This window comes from Corvus moneduloides, chromosome 4, assembly GCF_009650955.1.
Source record: "Corvus moneduloides isolate bCorMon1 chromosome 4, bCorMon1.pri, whole genome shotgun sequence".
Taxonomy (NCBI): domain Eukaryota; kingdom Metazoa; phylum Chordata; class Aves; order Passeriformes; family Corvidae; genus Corvus; species Corvus moneduloides.
The window spans coordinates 48,467,375-48,488,493 of record NC_045479.1 but is presented as its reverse complement, the minus strand read 5'-3'; the positions used below and the strand labels follow the sequence as shown (position 1 = coordinate 48,488,493).

The 21,119-nt window shown below is 39.4% G+C and overlaps 1 long non-coding RNA gene across 1 annotated transcript; it reads left to right on the top strand.

The window, feature by feature from the left end:
* The first annotated feature begins 6,399 nt into the window (after positions 1 to 6,399).
* LOC116443626 lies at positions 6,400 to 16,109 on the top strand. Its single transcript, XR_004240003.1, has 3 exons — positions 6,400 to 6,410; positions 13,402 to 13,405; positions 16,036 to 16,109. It is a non-coding gene; the product is annotated as an uncharacterized LOC116443626 (long non-coding RNA).
* The last annotated feature ends 5,010 nt before the right edge of the window (positions 16,110 to 21,119 follow it).

The window sequence follows — 21,119 nt, the reverse complement described above, 5'->3', positions numbered from 1 at the left end:
AGTCCTTTTTGGTGTCCAACATGAGGCTCATTTTGTTGTTGACCAAGCTCTAAGATCTACATTGTGTCTTGTCTCCACCATGAGTGAGCAGAGAGGAAGTCCCTCTGCATTAGGTTAGAACTGCAGCTGGAAGCCTGTGCAATGCACCAAATCAGCTCCAACCCTGTTAGTTCAGTGCTCCCACATAGATTTACAAAGGCCTCTGCAGGGCTACATGTGATTCTGTATTTGGCAGCTAAAGGTGGTACCTCATCTTGATTAAAGGACATACTGCAAGGTCATTGAATCCCAGCATAGCTGTCTTCTACCCCACAGAGAGAAACAAGATATAGAAGCAGCCCAAGCACTCTGGGGACTCCACAGAATTCTCCTTTCTAACAAGAGATAAAGGAAATGGTAGGCTTATAAACTGCAAAGACTGGGTGAATATTTGGGTAGCCATATGCTCTCTTTCATCAGTGATGAATGAACATAAGACATGCAACTTCTTTGTTTGGGGGAGGAATATTTGGGAAACTTTGGATTTGAATCATATTATAGAATAAGCAAAAGGGTCCATGAGAGTCAGCAGTGAATAATAAAGCACAAAAGACTGCAAGTTCAGGGAAGAAACAGTTGGAAGTTAGCATATATCTTCATATACCTTCTAACAAGCCTAAACCTGCCCAGGAAAATCTCCAGAGCTCTTCATGGGCTGGTCCTAGAAATGGCCAGACACTCCAACATGAAGAGTGATGTGGTGAAGTCTGAATCCCACCCCTCTGAGGGCTTCAGGACTCTGTAATCAGAGGCACAGCTCTGACACAGCCCAGCCATATGCTTGGCTCAGGCTGTCAAAGAAACTGGGAAGTTGTGAGAAAGAGAACTCAGAGGTATGTAGAGCAGCAGCAAAGATAAGGAAGTTAAAATTGTAGACACAGGGATGGTGAGACAGGTTGTTAGCAGTTCAAGGAGGAAGGTTCAAGAGAAAAAATATGAACTTTAGAAGGTTCAAAATCTTAAAGGAAAACCCAGAGATTTGAAGAAAAGCAGCTCATCACCTCTGAGCATGTGCTCCAGTGAGTAGTGAAGTCCAGCCTGTAACCATTGCCATCTTGTAGTATCCTATTTGCAGCCTCTTTACGTATAGTAAGAGGTGCCTGACCTGGAAAATTACAACTGACAAAAAGAAAATGAGCAATAAAAAAAAAAAAAAACTTAGGATAAGGAATAGGCACAACTGAAAACAAGGTAAATAAAATATGACCATGAATAAGCGACGGATGTGTGTCTACAGCCTATTTAGCAAATGCTACCAAGAGAGAGATTGCTGTGACTCCCTGCTGTGCATGTTCTCTGCAATACATGATATTTATTTAAAAATAAGTATGCCCCATCAGGAGGTGGATTTCCAATGAGTACCAGTAATACCAAATAAAATCAGCATTGCATTTCAGTTTTTCATATACATGAATTGTTAATCTGACATTAGCTATGCCTGCACTGCATTTGCAGAGTGACATCATGGTAACTTACACTGTACTATCTAGCCTGAATGTTTATGGCAGTCTAACTTCAGCAGAAAAGAGGGGACTTTTTACCAACAAAAGCAGAAAAATTCTGCCTATGTCCATATGATGAGTACCAGGATACTGCAGCCACACTTCTGTTAATGTTTGAATAAAGCCTGCATTGCTGTATCTACACTGCAAATAAACTGTTTTGCTCAAAGAGGGGACAAAGATCACAAAAAAATCACTTAAAATAAAGCACTGAATGCAGCTGAGAATGTTGTTGATCAACAGAAGGTTATCCAGAAAGTATTTTGAGACAGATTGCTGGCACATGGACCCCAAGGAATGAGTGCTACAGTGACAGAGAGACTCAGACACCACTTCCTGTCTTGGACTTGCAGCAGAGGAAGGAGTCAGGCTCTTACACAGTCTCAGAAACTTTTCTGCAAAGGGGCAGTATTAAGCCTTTGGTTCCAGCCTTAAGAAAAACACTTTGTAGAACCATGATGCCAAGAAGAAAATAATAACAATCAACTAATCTTAGTATTTAAAGAAACTATACGAGTAAGATGAAGAATAGAATTCAGAAGAAGAGCTAGAAAGACTACTGAAGCCACACTACTTGAAACTTGTCCAGATGGTAGGATTTCATTTTTAAAAAAACAAACAACCAAACCCCAGTATAACTACTTCATTTTTAATAACTGTCCCATTTTCCCTTTGCCATTAAGCTAATTGGATTGATTCTGCACAATGATTAGCCAGAGTACTTTCATTTCCATCTTTGAACTGTCTGGTTTCAACAGCGTTCTCCAAATGCTTTCCAGACAAAGCTGGGATCCCCTGCTTGTTATCTTTGAATAGTCAGCCCCCTTTGGCACTGGTTTTCCAAATTCCCATGTTTTCATCTAGTCCTTTCTCTCATCTTGTACATTACAACCTACTGGCCCCTTTAGCTAGTTGGATAGAAGGATCAAATACTGCAGAAAAAGAAAATGTATAGTTTTAGTGATAATATTTGTCTGGCACTTTATAGTAAGAAGGAATTTAATTATTAATAGCACAGTTATCTCTATTAAACAAACTTGTTTTCTGAGGAAAGAGTTTAATTTTGTTTGGCAAGCAGACAGGAAGAAAAATAGCAATGTAAATTTGGGTTATTATTACATAAGAGGAAGGTTTTTAAATGAACTATGTTTTACGTTTTTCTCTTCCACTGTTTTCTGTTACACCTCACTCACTCTTTCAATTCTTGTTAAGCTGTCACTTAGCATTTTTTCCCTCTGGAATGACAGCAGGACATGCTGCTTACACTGGCTAGACAAATGCCTACCCCTGAGAGTATATCAGCTTCTGGACTGCACAGCCTGTACCAGCATGGTATGTACTCTTGACATTAGATCTTTGGCATTAATGTGTGTAGGTGACAAGCTCATTAACAAATCAGGTGGTGCAAAAGTATGCAATAAAAATAACAAAGTGCTAATTTTACCCCCTGAAAATAAATTAAAATTATTTCTGGTCACTGTATAAATAGTTGTCTGATAATTAAAATCAAATAAAGTTCCTGCAGTGATATTTAAATTCTTCACATTTTCTTATAAACCCAGAATTACTGAAAGATACTTACAGTTTAGCCTTATTTTGAACAATATTTAACAGAAGCCCAATTGAAGTGCTTAGAGCACCAGCATAAATACAACTTCTGCTGTGGGAGGCGATATGTGGATGCAAATACGCGGCTAGCAAGAAAATTCTTGCTTCTTTCCAGTCCCGTGAGATGCTTTTCTCTCTCACAGAACATATTAGCAGAGTTCTATAAAAACTATGAACACCTGTGACCTTGCAGAGCTTTGTTTATGGTACAGTAGAAAAATATTTTGACAATGGATGTTTTAGGATTTTAGCCAATCACCCCAAGGGGTGGCTGATCCTTTGACCAATTAGACTATGAAGAAAAAAGTCTATAAAAGAGTTGTAAAATAATTAAATAAATCAATCTTGCTGCACAATTCCTGCCTGCTGGATCTCTCTTCTCCTCCCTACCACTGCGGGATACCGCGATAGTGATATTATGTCTTCATAAGGTTTTGTGTTTCTAGAATCTTAGAGGAACTCTTTGCAGAACTGAAACTTTGAAAAGATGCAGTTAAGCTGCTTACACCAGCATATAACCCATCAAGGAGAATGAAGTTTCTTTGCCAGTGTTCAAGCTGTAAGGGTGGCTGCAGGGTGGCTGCACTAATTTCTTCCTAATCAATTTCCCCATAAGTGCAGACATTACTATTATGTCATTGTGGGTCCTCATTCCCCACTTTCATTCCTGCTGAGTCCATTCAACGTCAGCATGGCAATATCTTAACCAAGACTTAACATTTCTCAAAGGAAAGGAAGAAGACAAAATCATCCCAAGCTCTTTTGAAAGACTATTATGATGAAGTGCACATGATTATACAAGATATAAAAGAATTTAAAGCAAAGGGTTAAATTTCACACTCAGCATGCCTTTGGATTAGGTGGCATTCCCACATATGCAGTGATACTGTGCTATTTATCATAGATAAATACAATCTGAATGCAGGGTTCAGCTGATCCACTATGAGTTGGTTTGAAATCACCACACTTACATAGACATGGGGTTAGATCCACCTGATTCACAATTATAAAAGTGTACAATGTTGATGTCTGCAACTATGTTGGACTTGTAAATTTTGCTGTTTATAGAGGGGAAAAAGATTCTTCCGCAGTGGGATTCCATCCATCCTAAAGTATGCTCACAAAACAGATCAGAAAACTTGCACATGCATCTATTTCTCTACTGATTATTATGGGAGTCGAAGCTGACTACATCAAAAACAGTTGTCTACCTTAGTTATCTCTAAAATCAGCTGTGATGAACTCACCCTGGTGTCTTGACACTTCAGTCAATGGAGAATTACTGAGGTTAATTTGCATGATGGTTTTGTTTTGCATTTCCACTTGGAGAGAAGACTGCTTCAGGTTTTTTACTTGCTAATGTCATGGCCAGCCAGCACTATCTGTGTGCCATGGAAAAACACACTGTGCAGTTGGATAATGTGCAAGTAGAACGTCTTCAGACTTCAGACTACACTGTAATGTGAATTTCAAACAGCAAAGATTTGGCACATTTCTCATTTTGTCCTAGTTGATGCTCTCCTCCTGAGGCTCAGGTAGCTTGTCAGCCTTCAAATGGGATGAGATCCATTTAAAGACTGTGACACTGCAGGTGTCAGAAAAATCACAGGTTCTACTTGAAACCAACATTTTTAATTACATTTGGCATTCCCATGCATATTGCTGTCACTTCTCTACCACTGATGGCAATAGGCTAGGGAATGTTCAACATAATTAAAAGCTTTCATTTCTAATACATTCTGTGACTTTTATGTACTTTCAAACCTTAGGACTCCTGTACTGAGCAAAGTGGAATGGAAACTATAGGAGTCTTGACACCTCAAACACCACACAGAAAGTAAGATCCTGCCCAGGTACTGCCAAAAAGTGTCTGCAAAAACCAATCATCAGGAAGAAGCTGATTTTATTCTGTCACCCCTCTACAGAGACTGAGCCTTCTTCTAGTAGTAGCTGCTCTAATTGATCACACTTACTTTTGAAACCAGGACTGAAGGGGAGGTGATGACATTGGTGCTGCTCTCCACATTCTTCTCCACATTCTTTGCTAGAACATGGAAAATGCATTTTAGGCTCTCTTACAGGTGACAGATTTCACCTGTAAGAAAATGATGAAAGAACAGTAGGTTAAAATTTCTGTTCACAATTTTGCCAAAGTAAAATCAGTATAAAAAGAAGGCATCAATAAACTTGGGATCAAAAGTTGAGCAAATAAGGAAGGCGCCAGCACTACAATTTTGTGATCAGGGCACTCATTTAAGATAGGGTAGGAATGAGTGGTCCTGCTCCCTATTCCCAGAAAAAGTTGTGCAGCTGACAATCAGGTGGAAAAAATGGCATGATCCAGAGTGAAGAGTGTTAAACTTTTCATCCTCATTTTTTAATTACCTCATTCAGAAGACAGCAAGTCAGCAGCAAAGGTTTTCAAGGCCCTTCTAGATCAGCGTCAGCAAATCCTCTCCCAAACATACACAGGAAGTGTTCAATTCCTCCACAATCTTAAAAAGCACACACCATCCATCTCCTAAAATACAATACTTCTCTCTGAGCAAAGCTTCAGATCCCAAGGATACATATTGCAATTTGGTGTCAGGTGCTAACTCTTTCAGCTCCACAGGACACCTAAAGGAGAATTCATTTATGGTTGCTGAAAGTGTGCGGTAACATAATCACTATGTCTGATCCCTTCCTGAAGTAATCTATCAGATGATCTGTTAGGTCAAATGGCACTATGGTATTACTCACAAGTTCTTCTTACAATGAATTAGGGAAAAGGACAGATTGGAATGACAGTGCAACACGTGCCTCCTGTCTCATAATGTGACCTCCATGCAGCCAAATTTTAGAGCATCCTTAACTTCAATATCCCAACTGTAGCAGTACATTCAATGTAGAACAACCACACATTTTGCCTGTATCGTTTCTATGACAGCGAGTCAAAAACACCTAATATCATACATCCATCTTGTAAGGAAAACTTGGTTTTTCACCTGATGAACTATACTAAAAATCAGTGAAGGCATTGTAGAAGACTTAACCATTGGATTGGCAGGCATTTCCTTTTTCTCTTAAACTAGTACATCAAAATAAAGTTCCCTCTGTGCCACTGATGTGTAAGCCCGGGGACATCACATTTTCTATTTCCTCTTCAGTCTTTTTTTTTTAATAATTGCAATGGTTCTGCCCCCACTGGAAAAGAAGTCCATAATCAGAAGAATAATTTATCTCAATTATGAGATAAAAATAAAGAGTGACAGACTTCCTGTTGGCTGTTCACTCTCCAAAGGAGTTTCCACAACAGCAATCCAGGACTAGCCTGAAAGTTTACAAAACAGTGATCCAGAGAGCTAAGCACCTGGGACATAATTTTGAATGAACTTTGCATCCTGTGATTAAAGGCCTCAAACAAAAAAAAAATGCTTACAGTAAGACATGGTCTGTAAAGTTATGAGTCACACACACAAAAAAAAGCCATTTGTCTGGCAAGACGTTTAACAAAGTTACAAAGGAATAATGCAGAACAGTTTATCAGACTGTTCTGTGTAAGTAAGCTTTTAAAAGTCTTCTGCATCATCAAAATAAAATTAAACAATTGTGGACATTTCTAAGTGCATGGAGTACAAATCTCTCCAGCACATATAAAACCAATCAGATCCAAGCAGTTTGGTGCAACAAATGCTGTCAGATGTCTGTTAGCCTAATAATGTAGTGGTTCACATGCTGTAACTTAGAAGTGAATTGAGCAAACAAATTTGTTCCTCAATGCTTTTTTATAAACATAAGTGATTCTTATTCACTATATATCTATATCCAAAAATCTAGATAGATAGTCAGTTTTTTTGTTTCGTCTGCTTTGGGAAACAGTCGTCATGGTGTACTAAGAGTTCTCATTGTTCATTGGTGCTTTACTGGGATGCTTTAATCTCTTACAGTAAAAACTCTCCATTTCTAAAGGAGAACAGTAAGTGGTGGCATTTGTCTTCCAGACATCATATTTGATTGGCTTTTATTTTAGCAGGCAAATATTTTTGCAAAGAAACGTGAGGGGGTATTTCTCTGCTGCCTTTACAACAGCAGACACTGAAACCCTTACTCGGGATTCTAAAGACATTGAGGGGCTGATAACTTCTGAACTAGCTGGTGCAATCCAGAAGTCTCTGCCCAGAATGGAAATACGGTTATGCACAGTTATGAATGTCACAGTCATTAGTATGTGCCAATCTAAGTTTCACGTGAAGAATGGCAAACCCAGGTATTAAATTCCTTCCACAGATGTTCCCTAGGCTGAGACAACAGCAGGCTTCAGCTAAGTAAATCAGAAGTACAGAAAATGCTGATCCAGTGTCTAACATTAACTCAATAGCCTGAGGCTGCTTTCCTGATGCAGAAAAAACATTAGCGAAACCGTTTTGCATCTGCAAGGTATTTCAGGCAGCGTCTGTCCACATTTAGAACATTAGCATATGGCAGAGAGATTTCATTTGTTTGTTTGTTAGACTGGGAACTACACCAGACCTTTACAAAACGTCCAGCCTTTCTACACGCTTACACCCCATGTTTTTTATGGAATTTATAGTGAAATGTATAATTTATGGGGTAGATGCACAGCAGCGAGATGAGCTTGTTTTGTGTATTTTAAAATGTCATAATATTTTTTAGGTTTTGCTTTCAGCTGCATTTGTTTTGTTTATGTGATGTGAACAATGTTTGAAACCCCTTGACTTAGTGCTTTTATGTCTGCCATCACCAGCTTCATTTGGATAGTTAAGGACTTAGCTGTCTGTAGTGACAAGTCTGATGATGCAAGTAGTAATTGTTCTCTGATAAGAAATGCAATTATTTTCAATAATAGAATTTTGAATAACATAAATTTCCAATAATAGAATAGCTAAGATAAACAACAATCAAGGGGTTTAAACAAAGTTCTGCGGAGTCTTCCTTTTGTCTCTTGAATTAAATTAATAGTGTTTACTTCTAATAGTCACTTTAAGAACCAAAAAAACTTCTCAGTGATGTGAGGCCTTTAACATGTCCATTCTTAAAAAGGAGTGTAAAATATATGCTGGCCTCTTCTACAAAAATGGCGCATAAACAACACATCTCAGACACTGCAGAGCTTTTTAACATTTCTGTTGAATTTTTGTTTTCAAAGACTTTAATCCAAAGATGAAAAGTAACTGAAGGCTTACTCAGGCTTTGCAGAGAAATCATGAGAAAGTTCAGGGATGAGCAAGTCATCCTTGTTGGTAATTCATTATATAACAAGAAGAAAAAGCAAACCAAACTTATTAGTCAGATTATTAAACAAAGTAGAGTGAATGCCTGAGGACGCCCTGTGCCTCCATAGTGGTCCTGTTTCCTTTCTCCCTCCCTTAGCATTGCCAATTCCTCTTCCATCAACTAAGACAAGGACATTTTCACCACATGCAGCAACGCTTGCCCTCCTTTCTTCAGTTTAACTTTTCTTATCTCTTAAATCTACCACATCATCTTGCTTTTCTACTGGGATGTGTTAAGCACGTACAACGAGCAGGATATGCCAAAGATCTTCTTTCCTTTAAGACTTAAACACCACTGTTGCATCAAGATTCAAACACTTTATAATTTTCATTGTAAAACCCTTTTCTAATTTGCAATGCACATGAAACACTCACAGCAGGTGGGCCATAGAGTCAGGTAGTCACTTTTTCCTTCTTTTTGTATCAGGGAAGATACTGGATGCCCCCAGCCAGATTCACTTCCCTGATTGTAGAACACAACCATCATTAGAGATGTGTTTTGGTATGACATCTCACTTCCCACCACCAATCCAGGAGGGCATGAGGGCTGTCTGAGGTAAAGCCTCCAGCAGATTTCTTGGAAACTAAAAATATCTTAAATGGCCATAAATAGGCATGTTTAAACAGCTGGATGCAGACTTTCACTTAGGAGTCAGTTTGAGGCTGACATCTAAATTACAGTTTGGAAGGAGAGAGAAATCATATAGTAGGACACCTGCTAAAATTAATGTTATGCGTATTAGAGTGACAAACTTATCCCCTCTCCCATTTAGGGGCTGGAACCTTGCAACATTAAGGAAATTAGGAGGTATCATCACCTCCATTTTGTAAAGAGTGAAGTTGAAGCAAACTGGATTAAGGGCTGGACTTTGATTTCATGCTGGAGCAGTGTGTTTCTGAAAGACAATCACCATGGCCCAGCGAGGGAACTCCAGCCTCAAGGCTCCAGTAACTGTCCAAAATTTTAGGACACTATAGGACACTACATAAGCACAAAGTTTGTGCCCAATCACTCTGTGCTCTAGCAGCTGTGGATATCCTGAATTTTTGCCTGATAGTTATCAGCAAAAGTGTTTGCTTCATTTCTACGAGTTATTGCCATTCTTTGGACTGTTGTTGAACCAGTGGTGTTTCGACATAGTTGTTAAGCCCTGACCTTTGAGTGCACTTAAATACTTAAACCCCTCATTGCCCAGGGCGTCTGTGTCCAGGCGCTGGCCATGGGGGCATCTATGAGGAGAGGCCAGGGCTGCCCCAGGCAGGACACAGCTGGTTCCAGCCAGCTCCTGCCCACCTGCCCCAGGCAGCGAACAGCCCAGCCCCTTGGGCACGATGGTGGTGGTGCCTCCGGGAAACAGATCCAAGAAACAGCAAAACGCCTGATGAAGCAGCAGAGTGGAACAAAAAGGAGCGAGAAACAGTCTTGCAAACAACCAGGTCAGAGACCCATGTTTGAGAAGTTGGTGAAGAACTACATTAATTGACAACGAATTAAATTAAACTGCACTGAGTGGAGTCTGTTTTGTCTGTGACAATAATTAGTGTGATTTCCTTGTAGTTCTCTCAACCCATGTGCTTTTATTTTATTTTGTTTCCCCTGGCCTGATGAGGAGGCAGAGTGAGAGAGTGGCCAGGTAGGCATCTAGTAGTCAGATCAGGTCAGCCCAGCACATGTTTATAGTGAGTGGCAGTTACACTGATTGCATTTAGGAATTTGATCACAGCATAGATTTGGTGAAAGCTCAACAGGGCAGCTGCAAGTCTCCAAACCATACTGCTGGCTTGTAGTTGTTAAAAATTATTGTAGTAGATCTATTTTCATGCACATTTCACAGGCTCCCCTGGTTTGATGTATATGCACGACCCCACCTTCCACAAAAATGTTTTAGCTGCACCATGCGAGCTGCTGGCTCTGTAGGGCTCTGTAGTGGTGTCTGGCTCCTAGACACCGTACTCACAGCCACTTTGGTTCCTTTGCCCCAATTTTGGTTGTGTCCTTCAGCCGCCAGCTCCCTTTTCTACCCTAGATGAGCACTTCTTCCCCAGCTATTCTGCACTGCAGCCAGGCAGACCTGAGCAGAAGGTCCTTGACCAGTCAGAGCCCAAATTGAACAAATAACTGTTCAGATCACGTATCACCTTGTGCAGGCACTTAAATGGATGTTTGCCAGTGTGGGCTTTTATTCTGATGTCATTCCTCTACTCTACCCCTGCTTTTTATTACATTTTTAAGAGCTTAATATCTTCAAGACTTCATTTCAGTAAAATTTTGGGGAAATTGGCCAGTCACTTCAAAATATATTTGTGGTAGGGGAAATGACTTGCAGAGAGAGACAGAACAATCACAAAAAAAATGGAAAGCAGGCTAACAATATATTGAGCTATAAGTCTTTTCAACTTTAATGCAGAGGAAAAATCTGCAAAGACTTCAGAGACAACAGGTGCCATCTACAGCATTTCGTCTTGATCTAAACAGCGTAAAATTGTATATTTGTACCTGTAACTCCTGCCATCTGCCCCTGAGAGCAGGCTGAAGCATTTATGTGCTGGGACTGCGTATTACATTATGAAGCATTACATGCAGCAACCTCCAGTCTCCAGGGGCCACACTTCGGTTTTTAAAGATTAAATAGCCAACAATCTTCACCGTTTGATTTCTGGCATAAGATCTTCTCCCTGTGCAAGGGTTTAATAGTATTTTTAAAAATTATTTTCTATAGCTGTTATGTATGCTTTATGTCAACTTGATGGAATCATTTTCTTAAGAGAGAATGGAACTATGCATCCAAACCATGTTAAAAGGACAAATTTGAAAGTTATTTTACAATTAATGCATCTGCTTTTTATGCTAGGGTGGCAAATAATAACCTTACCAAGAAGACTCCCGTGGGAATGTATGAAAATATGTAACTGCCATATCAGTGCTTCCTCTTCCACATTTGAGCCAAGAAACTATCTGTGCCCTTTAGCCAACTCATCATGCCTTATCTGAGAAAGTATCTTTCTTCTGAAATTTTGAAGCAAAATTACAAATAAGAATGTGCTATATTTTTATTGACATTCCATTTCTACTAAATATTGTCTGCAAATATTAGTGGAAGAGACGTTCTTCCACCAGTAGGGAATTGGACAACTAAGATCCTCACTTTGTCCAAGTTCCCTCAGGCTAGTCACAGAATCACAGACCCATTTAGGCTGTGCAGGAGCTCAATACTCTGTACTTAATGCTCATTAGCAACAGGGTGTATCTGCTCTGGAAAAGAACCAGGGTAGCAGAGCTGCATAGTTCTGCTCTCCAGGCTAGCGCAGATGGCTCCACAAAGTGTGCTTTGTGCTGCACAGTTGTATCCTGAGAACCCCCGTCAACAGAAGAGGGGGAAAACAGCCCTCTTTGGAAACTGGTTAGAAGTTAGAAATCCAGCCTTTCTTAATGCAGAAATATGTACCATTCACACTGCAATATACATGCAAAGTGCAGGACAGTCTTTTCTACTGTGATTTGACAGATGCCACAAAAGTGCAAAATGGGAATTGGCCTTAATAGTCCTGCACACTGCCACAGAACTTATAAAGTGGGATCTAGACCCAAAGGGACACAACTTACCAGCTCCATGGGATTTCAAGGTTTAAAGGCACCAGCACAGCTAGATGTATATACTCTATTTTGCACTTTCTCTCATTGTTTCAATTTTTTCCTCCTCATCAGAATTAAAGTTTTCCACTTTGGGAGCTGATAGGACCTTAAAGAAATTAGAAAATACCACAGAAAATTTCCAGAGTTTACTTAATGCCCATTAAGTGATTTATATATTTCCTACCTTGAGCTTAGAAATGAGAGTTGAGGCTGAAAGACCGATTTTATCACACATTAAACATTCACTGTGTTGGGAGGTAGACTGTTCCTTTCATTTAACTGGCAAAAAAGAGAACAAGTCCCCTGAGATTCCTAAAGCAGTCCTGGATTAGTAAACAATCTCAGAGAGGTGAAATGAAATTAAATTAAATGAATATAAAGGTGAATTCCATCCAAAAGTGCTCCATCTTCCCCCACATACTCTGTAGTCGGAAAACCTGGTCACTCTGAGCAAAGCAGTGAACCATTATTTTTTAAGACAGGCTAGAAATTTTCTTCCTGTTTTCTCTTCCCCCCAACATATGAGCAGAGGATGAGTGTCCTTGATGCACAATGCCTCCAAGGGCTGCTTTTGTGGTGCTTCAGCCTGTGCCGCTTGTCTTGCACATGGCTGTGCCTAAAGACTCAGACATGCTGGAAGGGCTAGCAACAAACATCAGCATTGTAGTCAGGCATAAGAACATTAAACTAACTGAAAAAACCATGATGGCTTCACTGACTGAGATGAAGAAAATGAAATATGCATAAAAATTAATTTAGTTTGCAAAACGTATTTTAATGTAACAAGACCTTTTTAGGCACTGCATGGTGTTGGTCATCACACAGGGAAAGTATTTAAAATATGATTTTCATCTTCATCCTTTTAAACCCTCATATGTAGACTCCACTTGCACTGATCTAATAATTTTGGTCCTCAAGAAAACCTCTACAAAGATATGACTGCAAATAAGGCACAGGAACAAGCAATTCCCAAATGGCTTAAAACAATTTTTCTCTGTGCCCTCCCCACTCCAAATCCCCTCAGAATATGTGTAGTAGAAATGGAATGCAGAGTGTCTTGTGGTGTGGATTCTCATTTGATTTTAAAAGCCAACACCTGCATATTTTGGCCAATAAAGCACTCTACTTTTGCCAAGCTATCTGATCTCTCAGCATCCTTCTTGAGACAGATGTAGAGCCTCCAGTAGCATTGAGTGTTTTGGATGTGTGAGAGCATTAATTCTTTGAAGTGTACAGATTCCTTGAATGAGTTAATTATATACAGCTAAGAAACTGGAGTACAACAGGACTACAGGTGAAATAAAAAGGTAAAGAGGCTACAATATGAATGGTGTGTGACAAGCTGGGTTCTTTGAAGGTTTAAATGCAAGAATGGAGAATGTGCTCTTCTGCTCTCTATAAATTTGAGAAAACTAATTTAACATTTGCTTACCTATTTTAGCTTCTGCTGCACATAACTGACTATATATTATTCATAATATTTCCTTCATTTTGATTTGATCTTCCCACTTAACTCTTAATAAGTCTTGGTTTTAATTAGGCCACCTGCATCTTGTAATGTAATGGAGGCACAACTTTAAAACTATGAATTCCAAACAGTAAGTGCAGCCTCACATGAAGAAATTTATCATGGAAAATAATTTGACTTTAATGTTCAAAGCTTTGCATTTCTGTAATGTGATAAGTGAGAATAATTTCCTCTTGCTGTAATTCTTATAGGACACAATGTTCATTTAATACAAAATTTAATAGAGCAGAATGTGCTCATGTAATGCAAAAAGATTAGAAAAAGTTATGCAGCATGAATTTCAATGCAACTTGTCCCACACATCTATTTTAGTTATTGCAGACCACCTGTTAACTAAATGCCTCATGTGAGTAGACAAAAGTATCATGTATCTGCTGTTACTGTGCCACTTTGAATACTAAGAAAGAATAACACTTGTCATTCACATCATTGGCTTGACAGAAGATAGTAATCCAATTTCCTGATAGCTGGTATGTATCACTCGGACAGGATTCACTGCTGAATTGTCATTCGTCATTTAAAGGCACAATAGTTATTACACTTCTTGTTAAAACTTTGAGGGGTACCCTAATGATGTGTAAGTAACGCCTAAGCAACACATTGAGATTCATAATGATTCACCACAAACAAATATGCTTCAAATAACTAATTTATTTGCAAAGACACTCCATGCAAACTAAGTCTAGTGAGCTCAGTCCACATTCCAAGGTAATCCTGTTTCAGTTGAATAAACAAGGATCCAGACATGAATAACAAGAATTCATGAATAATAACAATTAACAAACAGTATTAATTATCTATTCATCCACAGGTTGATAAAATGTAGTTAGATCTCTAAATTGCGATTTCTGAAAGTCACAGAATGACAGAATAGTTAGTGTTGGAAGGGACTTCTGGGGATCATCTTATCCAATGCCTCTGACAAGGCAGGGTCACCTAGAGCAGGTTACACAGGTGGGTTTTGAATGTCTCCAGGGAAGGAAACTCCATGACCTCCCTGGACAGCTCATTCGAGTGCTCTGCCACCCTCAACATGAAGTTCTTTGTCATGCCAAGACGGCACTTCATATGTTTTAGTTTATGGCCACTACTCCTCGTCTTGTCACTGAGAACAACTGAAAAGAGTCTGGCACCATCCTCTTGACGCTTGCCTTTGAGATATTTGTATACCTCAGTGTTCTCTAGACTAAACAGGCCCAGCTCCCAGTGTCTCCTTACAAGAGAGATGCTCCAGACCCCAAATGATCTTTGTGGCCTCTGGGGGACCCTCTCCAGTAGTGCCTTGTCTCTCTTGTACTGAAGAGCCCAGAACTGGACACAGCACTCCAGATAAGGCCTCACTAGGGCCGAGTAGAGGGGCAGGACCACCTCTCATGAGCTGCTGACAATGCTCTTCCTACTGCACCCCAGGATACCATCAGCCCTCCCTACATAATTTGGCAAAAACATTTGTCAAACCCATTAATGCACTAGAGTTGACATTTTGAATTGTCTTTTTCTTTATGACAAAGTCATAAATTTCATGCTTTAATCACAATAGATTTATCTTTAAAAATTTATCTTTAAAAGATAAATTTATCTTTAAAAGATTTATCTTTAAAGATTTGTCTTTAAAAAGTAATAAGAACATACTATGTACTGAATGCATTTATTATTGGTTTATTTAATAACTTTTTTTTAATGTAAGAATTACATTTGTTAGCGTGTCAACATGAAACAAGACATGATTACATGAAACACCAGAGTTTGTGAGATCAAGCTAACTGGATTAAAGAAACAGATAAACCTGTTTCAGTATCAATTTCCATTGCTGACAGATCTTAGTTTCCAAAGCTGTTTCCTACTTCCATATCACATCATTGCATGAAACTGACAATTAATTTTTAAATTTTCCTTCTGCCATTTTTAATTACATGAAATAAAACTATCAATATGCTACCTATCACTCAGTAATTAGAACTGTTAACATTTTAAAGTTTGCTTGTGAAATTACTGTGTAATTACTTCTTACTCTAGCAGAAGAATGTAAATATGTTCTACTGTGAGTCTGCAGCAAGTCAGAAACTTTGACACAGTATTTTGTAGCTATTGTAAAGTTTGAAAGTATACAAAATAATTTTGTTTACGTCTGTGCTCCAAAATTGTTTCTACACTTAAGATTTTGGCTGAGCATTGCATGATTTCCCTCCCACCCGTGCCTTTCCCCAGCCCAGAATCACAGTATTTCCTGGCTGTCCCTCATTCAAATCTGTTAAGAGTTTGATAAAAGTCTGTGAGATTTTAGTGGTTTGACCCTGGCTGAATGCCAGGTACCTACCAGAGCTGCTCTATCACTCCCCTCCACAACTGGACAGTGGAGACAAAAGGTAACAAAAAGTTCATGGGTTGAGATAATGTCTGGGAAAGAGATCACCCACCAAATACTATCGTGGGTAAAAGAGACTTGAGGATATTAACTGAATTCACTACTAACAAAATCAGAGCAGGATAATGAGAAGTAAAATACACCTTGAAAACACCTTTTCCTCATCCCTCCCTCCCTCTCAGTGCTACCTCCTCCCCACAGCTGCACAGGGAGACAAGGAATGGGGGTTATGGTCAGTTCGCCCCAGGTTGTTTCTGTCACCACTCAGGGAGAGGAGTCCTTCCCCTGCTCCTGTGTGGGGGCCCTCCCACGGGAGACAGTTCTCCATGACCTTCTCCAACATGAGTCCATCCAATGGGCAACAGTCCTCCCCAAACTGCTTCACCATGGGTCACTCTTCCACAGGGTGCAGTCCTTCAGGCACAGCCTGCTCCCATGTGGGTCCCTCACAAGGTCACAAGCCCTACCAGGAAACCTGCAGTGTGGGTTCCTCTCTCCACAGGTCTGCAGGTCCCTGCCAGGAGCCTGTTCCAGCACAGGTTTCCCGCAGGTTCACAGGCCTCTCTTGGGCATCCACCTGCTCCAGCATGGAGTCCTCCACAGTCTGCAGGTGGATCTCTGCATCCCCATCATCATATATGGGCTGCAGGGAAATCACCTCTTAACCTCACTCTAGTGCCTGGAGCAGCTCTTCCTTCTCCCTCCTTTTCCGCTGACCCTGGTGTCTGCAAGGCTGTTCCTCTCACATAGTCAGTCTTCTCTGGCCTCAATTACATCTATGCAATAATTTTGGGGTTTTTTCATCTTAAATATGTTATCACAGAGGCATTGGCACCATTTCAGATTGGCTTGGCCTTGGCCAACAGCAGGTCTGTCTTGGAGCTGGCTGGCATTGGGTGAAGCTTCTGGCAGCTTCTCACAGAAGCCATCCCTGTAGTCCTCCCTGTAGCCCTCCCTGTAGTCCAAAACCTGGCCATGTGAAATCAGTACAGAGACATTACTTCAAGCCCCTCAAATATGCTTCAAGATATGCCAAACTTTGCCTAGATTTGGCAAATTTGAGCATCCTTAGTATTTAACAAATTGAAAAGCCTTCTTCAAAAGTCCCACATAGACTTACTGTCTGTGAATCAATGACACAGTAAACAAGAACAGCTTTCAAGGAACCATTTGGGTCAGTCATACTGTTTTGTGCACAGTACCTGGGGAATCTTTAATGTATCCCTTATTGACACAATTCAGAACCATGTCAGACTATTCAGGCTGTGCTTAGGGAGCATTAAGGCAATAAACCTGTACAAAATCCCAAGCTCAGCCTCTTAAAAATCCTTATTGAATTTTTCAGCTAAAATTACTCAAAATTTGGTGAGTGACCAGTTCTTTGTGTGAAGTAAGTTGTTTTAAAGCACGTGCCTGCCACAACATAATCCTGCATGCCACTCTGGCACCATCTGGAGACCAAGAACTGCGTCACCTTTCAGGAGTAACTAAAAGATGTCCAAGGATTTTGTGTCGCTTCTTTGTCATCCAGAAGAGCACTAAGGATGCTCCCATAAATAACCTGCCAAGGCTTAGGAGCACCAACCAGCTATCAGTGACCTGACCAACCTCTAACTGTCTTTCTCCATAGTGTCTCCATAGTCTTACACTCAACTCCTGCTCAGATTTTGGCAAGCACACAGCTCATGCCAAGGCCTGTTGTATGTGCCCTGCAATGGCACTGGGACCAATGCCATTAGGTCAAAGTGATGGCAACACATAGGTCAGACATGGCTGCCAGAAAGGACTCCAGTCATTACACAGCCACTGTCGCCTGCAGCTTGCTGTCTCCTGCAGCCACAATCCTTGCACACTGATTTACTGGCACTTTTCTTCAGAACCTGCTAACTCCAAGAAATTTGGACAGACCAAACTTTCCGGCTTGAAGGTGTAAATACTTAAGCTTACACAAGAAATTTTTGAAGCAGATCTAACAGCAGCTGGAGAGCTGGTGTTAGATCACACTTTCTAGTGTGATACAGGAGATGTCACGTTGTGACGGAAGAGGAGGGATGAGCACTCTCACCATTGACTAGATTACTGTTTTGCTTATTAGTGCACAAGTCACAAGTCATGAGCTGAGCTGCAAGTAATAAATTAGAGAACTAGTAAGTTAGAAATTTCAAGAACTAAGTGATGAATTAGTGGACTCACTTTAGACTGGTGTAGACAAAGGGGACTGAGCCCCTGCAGGTTTTCTCTTCTAATGAGCTCATATAATAGTTTATTTCACAGAACATCTCATCCTGTGAATTTGAGAGATCCAAAGAGATCATGACAGTAGTCCGCTTCCAGGGTTTGAGCCCATGTTCAAGTTCTGCCCTGATCTGGTGCAGCCACATAACCTGGGATCCAATTTTGCAGAAAAGACCCAAGTGGATCTCGCTCGATCTCCTAATGCTTGATACAAAACTGATTGGACAACTGGAGGCTAGATAGCAACTGACAGTAGTTAAGTGCCAAACACCGAAGGTTGCATAGAAGTTCCAGTGTAGTCTGTCCTGGCTTTAGTATTAACCAACATTTTCATAAAGAGTCTGAAGATAAAATAGAATGGCTTCTTATGCTCTTTCTGTTTCGTTATTACAATATTGTATTTGTGAAATATAAAACTAAAAGGAGCTGCACATATCTAGGCTAATATCATTAGAGTTCAAATATTCTTAGCAAACAAGAAATTATCTACTGAAGAACAGGAAACAATTCACCATCAATAAATGCAGGTTCCTATTCTTAGCAATAATTGACTACACAAATGTAGGGTGTACAGCATTTGAATTTGATAGCAGATTTTCAAAAACAGATTTTAGGGATTACAATGGATTACAAACTGAACATGAGTGAATAATGAATAATGTCCTGCCCAGAAGATAAAAACAACCAGCCATTTATAATTAGGAATATGTGAAGACAAGTGAAATAGTCTCCTTGCTCTGTCTAGCATGGATTAAGTTCAAGATTGAATATGGGATCCACTACACAGAATTTCAAGAAAGTGGTAGCAATCTAAGCACAAAGCATAAAGAATCAATAAAAATGGAAAGCTGTGGTTATTTAATCAAAGTTACAACTAACTTGGAAATACTATACCAGGATGAAGTAAATGGCTTATGTTGCACCAATAAATATTCATGGTAGACACTGGGAAAATCTTACTAACAATGGAGGAGCAAAGCCCTTGAACAGGTTGCATATTCTGAAGGGGGATACCCTGAACAGGGGATATTCTGAAGTCTTCTGTACTGGAAGCATATAAAAAATTGCTATAATAAATGACTTTGTCAGAAAAGATATGATATATATTGCAGTGCCCAGACTGGATGTGGAAGGTCATTCTAGCCTTTTCCAAATGTTAGAAATAAAGTACCACAAGGCTGCAAGGAAATATTATAATTTTGATTATTCTTTATCTTGTCATTGCAGTTTATTTGTATTACAAAAGCAGCATTTATCATGATGATGTTTGCTCAATTTTCATCCATTTATGATCCTTTTCCAAAGTCGATTTCTTCTCTTAACAAAGCGGGATTTTTTTAAAATCATGACTAAGTCTAAAGATTAACAGACATATATTTGATAGTTAAGTAAGCTGTGTCTACATGCAACAGGAAGACTTTCAAAAAGAAAACAATAAACGTATCAGATTCAATATTTAATCTCACTACAAGAGAACAAGTATATTTTATGTTCTTGTACCCTTAAAGCTGTATATCAATATTATTAGGTTATATATTGTGTATATTCTCAGTATGGTTCCCTCAGCAACTATATTTTGGGTATCTTTGCTATGGCAACCAAAGATGATTGCTTATTTTACTGTTTCAATTAATAATCCATGGCCTGAACCATAAAAGCAATAGTTAGATAATACATCTACAAAAGGCTAAATAAACATGTATTACACAAGTGCAAGTTTTCTGAAAGAGTTATTACTCTGGTGTAGGAATAATACATACGTGCATCACTAGTTAGATTCTGTATTTCAGTGCTTAAAATAGACATGCTGGGCTCAATTCTAGCCTTATACAGAGGAGGGCACAGCAGTGGGTTTTGCAACATATGTGACAATCATCTATTGTGCGAGAATCACATTATGTCAGAATAAACTCCTTTTTTATGAAGGCAGGAGAATAAATTTCCCACTATGCCCTTCTGCCCCAGTCTTGCCCTCAGCTGCATAAGAACAAATCTATTAAGTCAAAGGAGTCTCTCTGCAAATGGAAATTGAATTTCTGACTTGAAATTCAGAAAACTGAAAGAGAATTGGGCCTTTGTCAATTTTGTTTGTAGAATTTCTAATCACACTTAGCTTATTGTTATGTAACGGGTAAAGTATGTTTCTGTAAGACTTCATAAAACTGGTGACAAAATATTCTCAACCAAGAGCATTTTAGAATTCAGGATGGTAAGCACAAAAGCTGAATACATCTCTAAGTAAACATGCTTTTCTGCCTTTACTTTGAACAAATATAAAGAGTATCTAGATGATCTTAACCATTTTGCAATTTCCATTTATATAAGAATTATTTTATATATTTTTTGCAGCTCTTCACATCTCAGCACTTTGTCATCTGACTATGAAGTGGCTCACAGATTTAATTATAAACACAAGTCTAGAAGCCTGGTTTATGTTACCAGTCTGGACTTGAACATTGCTTTCATAAACCATATTTACACAACAAATTCACAACTTACATCAGCAATGCCCTTACACTACATGCAAGCCAAATCATCCTCTCTTAGAAGTAAATGGTCAATCTATGTAACTTAGCTTATGCATGATCAGAGAATTAAAACATGGTAAGTTTGGGAACTTATGCAAGTCTAAACATATGCTCTTATTATAATAATTCCATCATTCTTTGATGTATACATCAGGGTCTCCTGAGGTAAGAGAAGCCAACAGGGAAACACAAGGGAAATATCTCAAATGAATTAATGAGCATTCCTCTAGGAAGGCAACACATCCAACAGCCCTTTAGGTGCCTTTACACAAATGCATATGGGCAGCAAACAGGAGGAGTTGGAAGACACAGGCTGCTAGAAGGTTATGACCTTGTTGCTGTTACTGAAATACGGTGGGACAAATCCCATGACTGGAGTGTGACTATCAATGGCTATGGGCTGT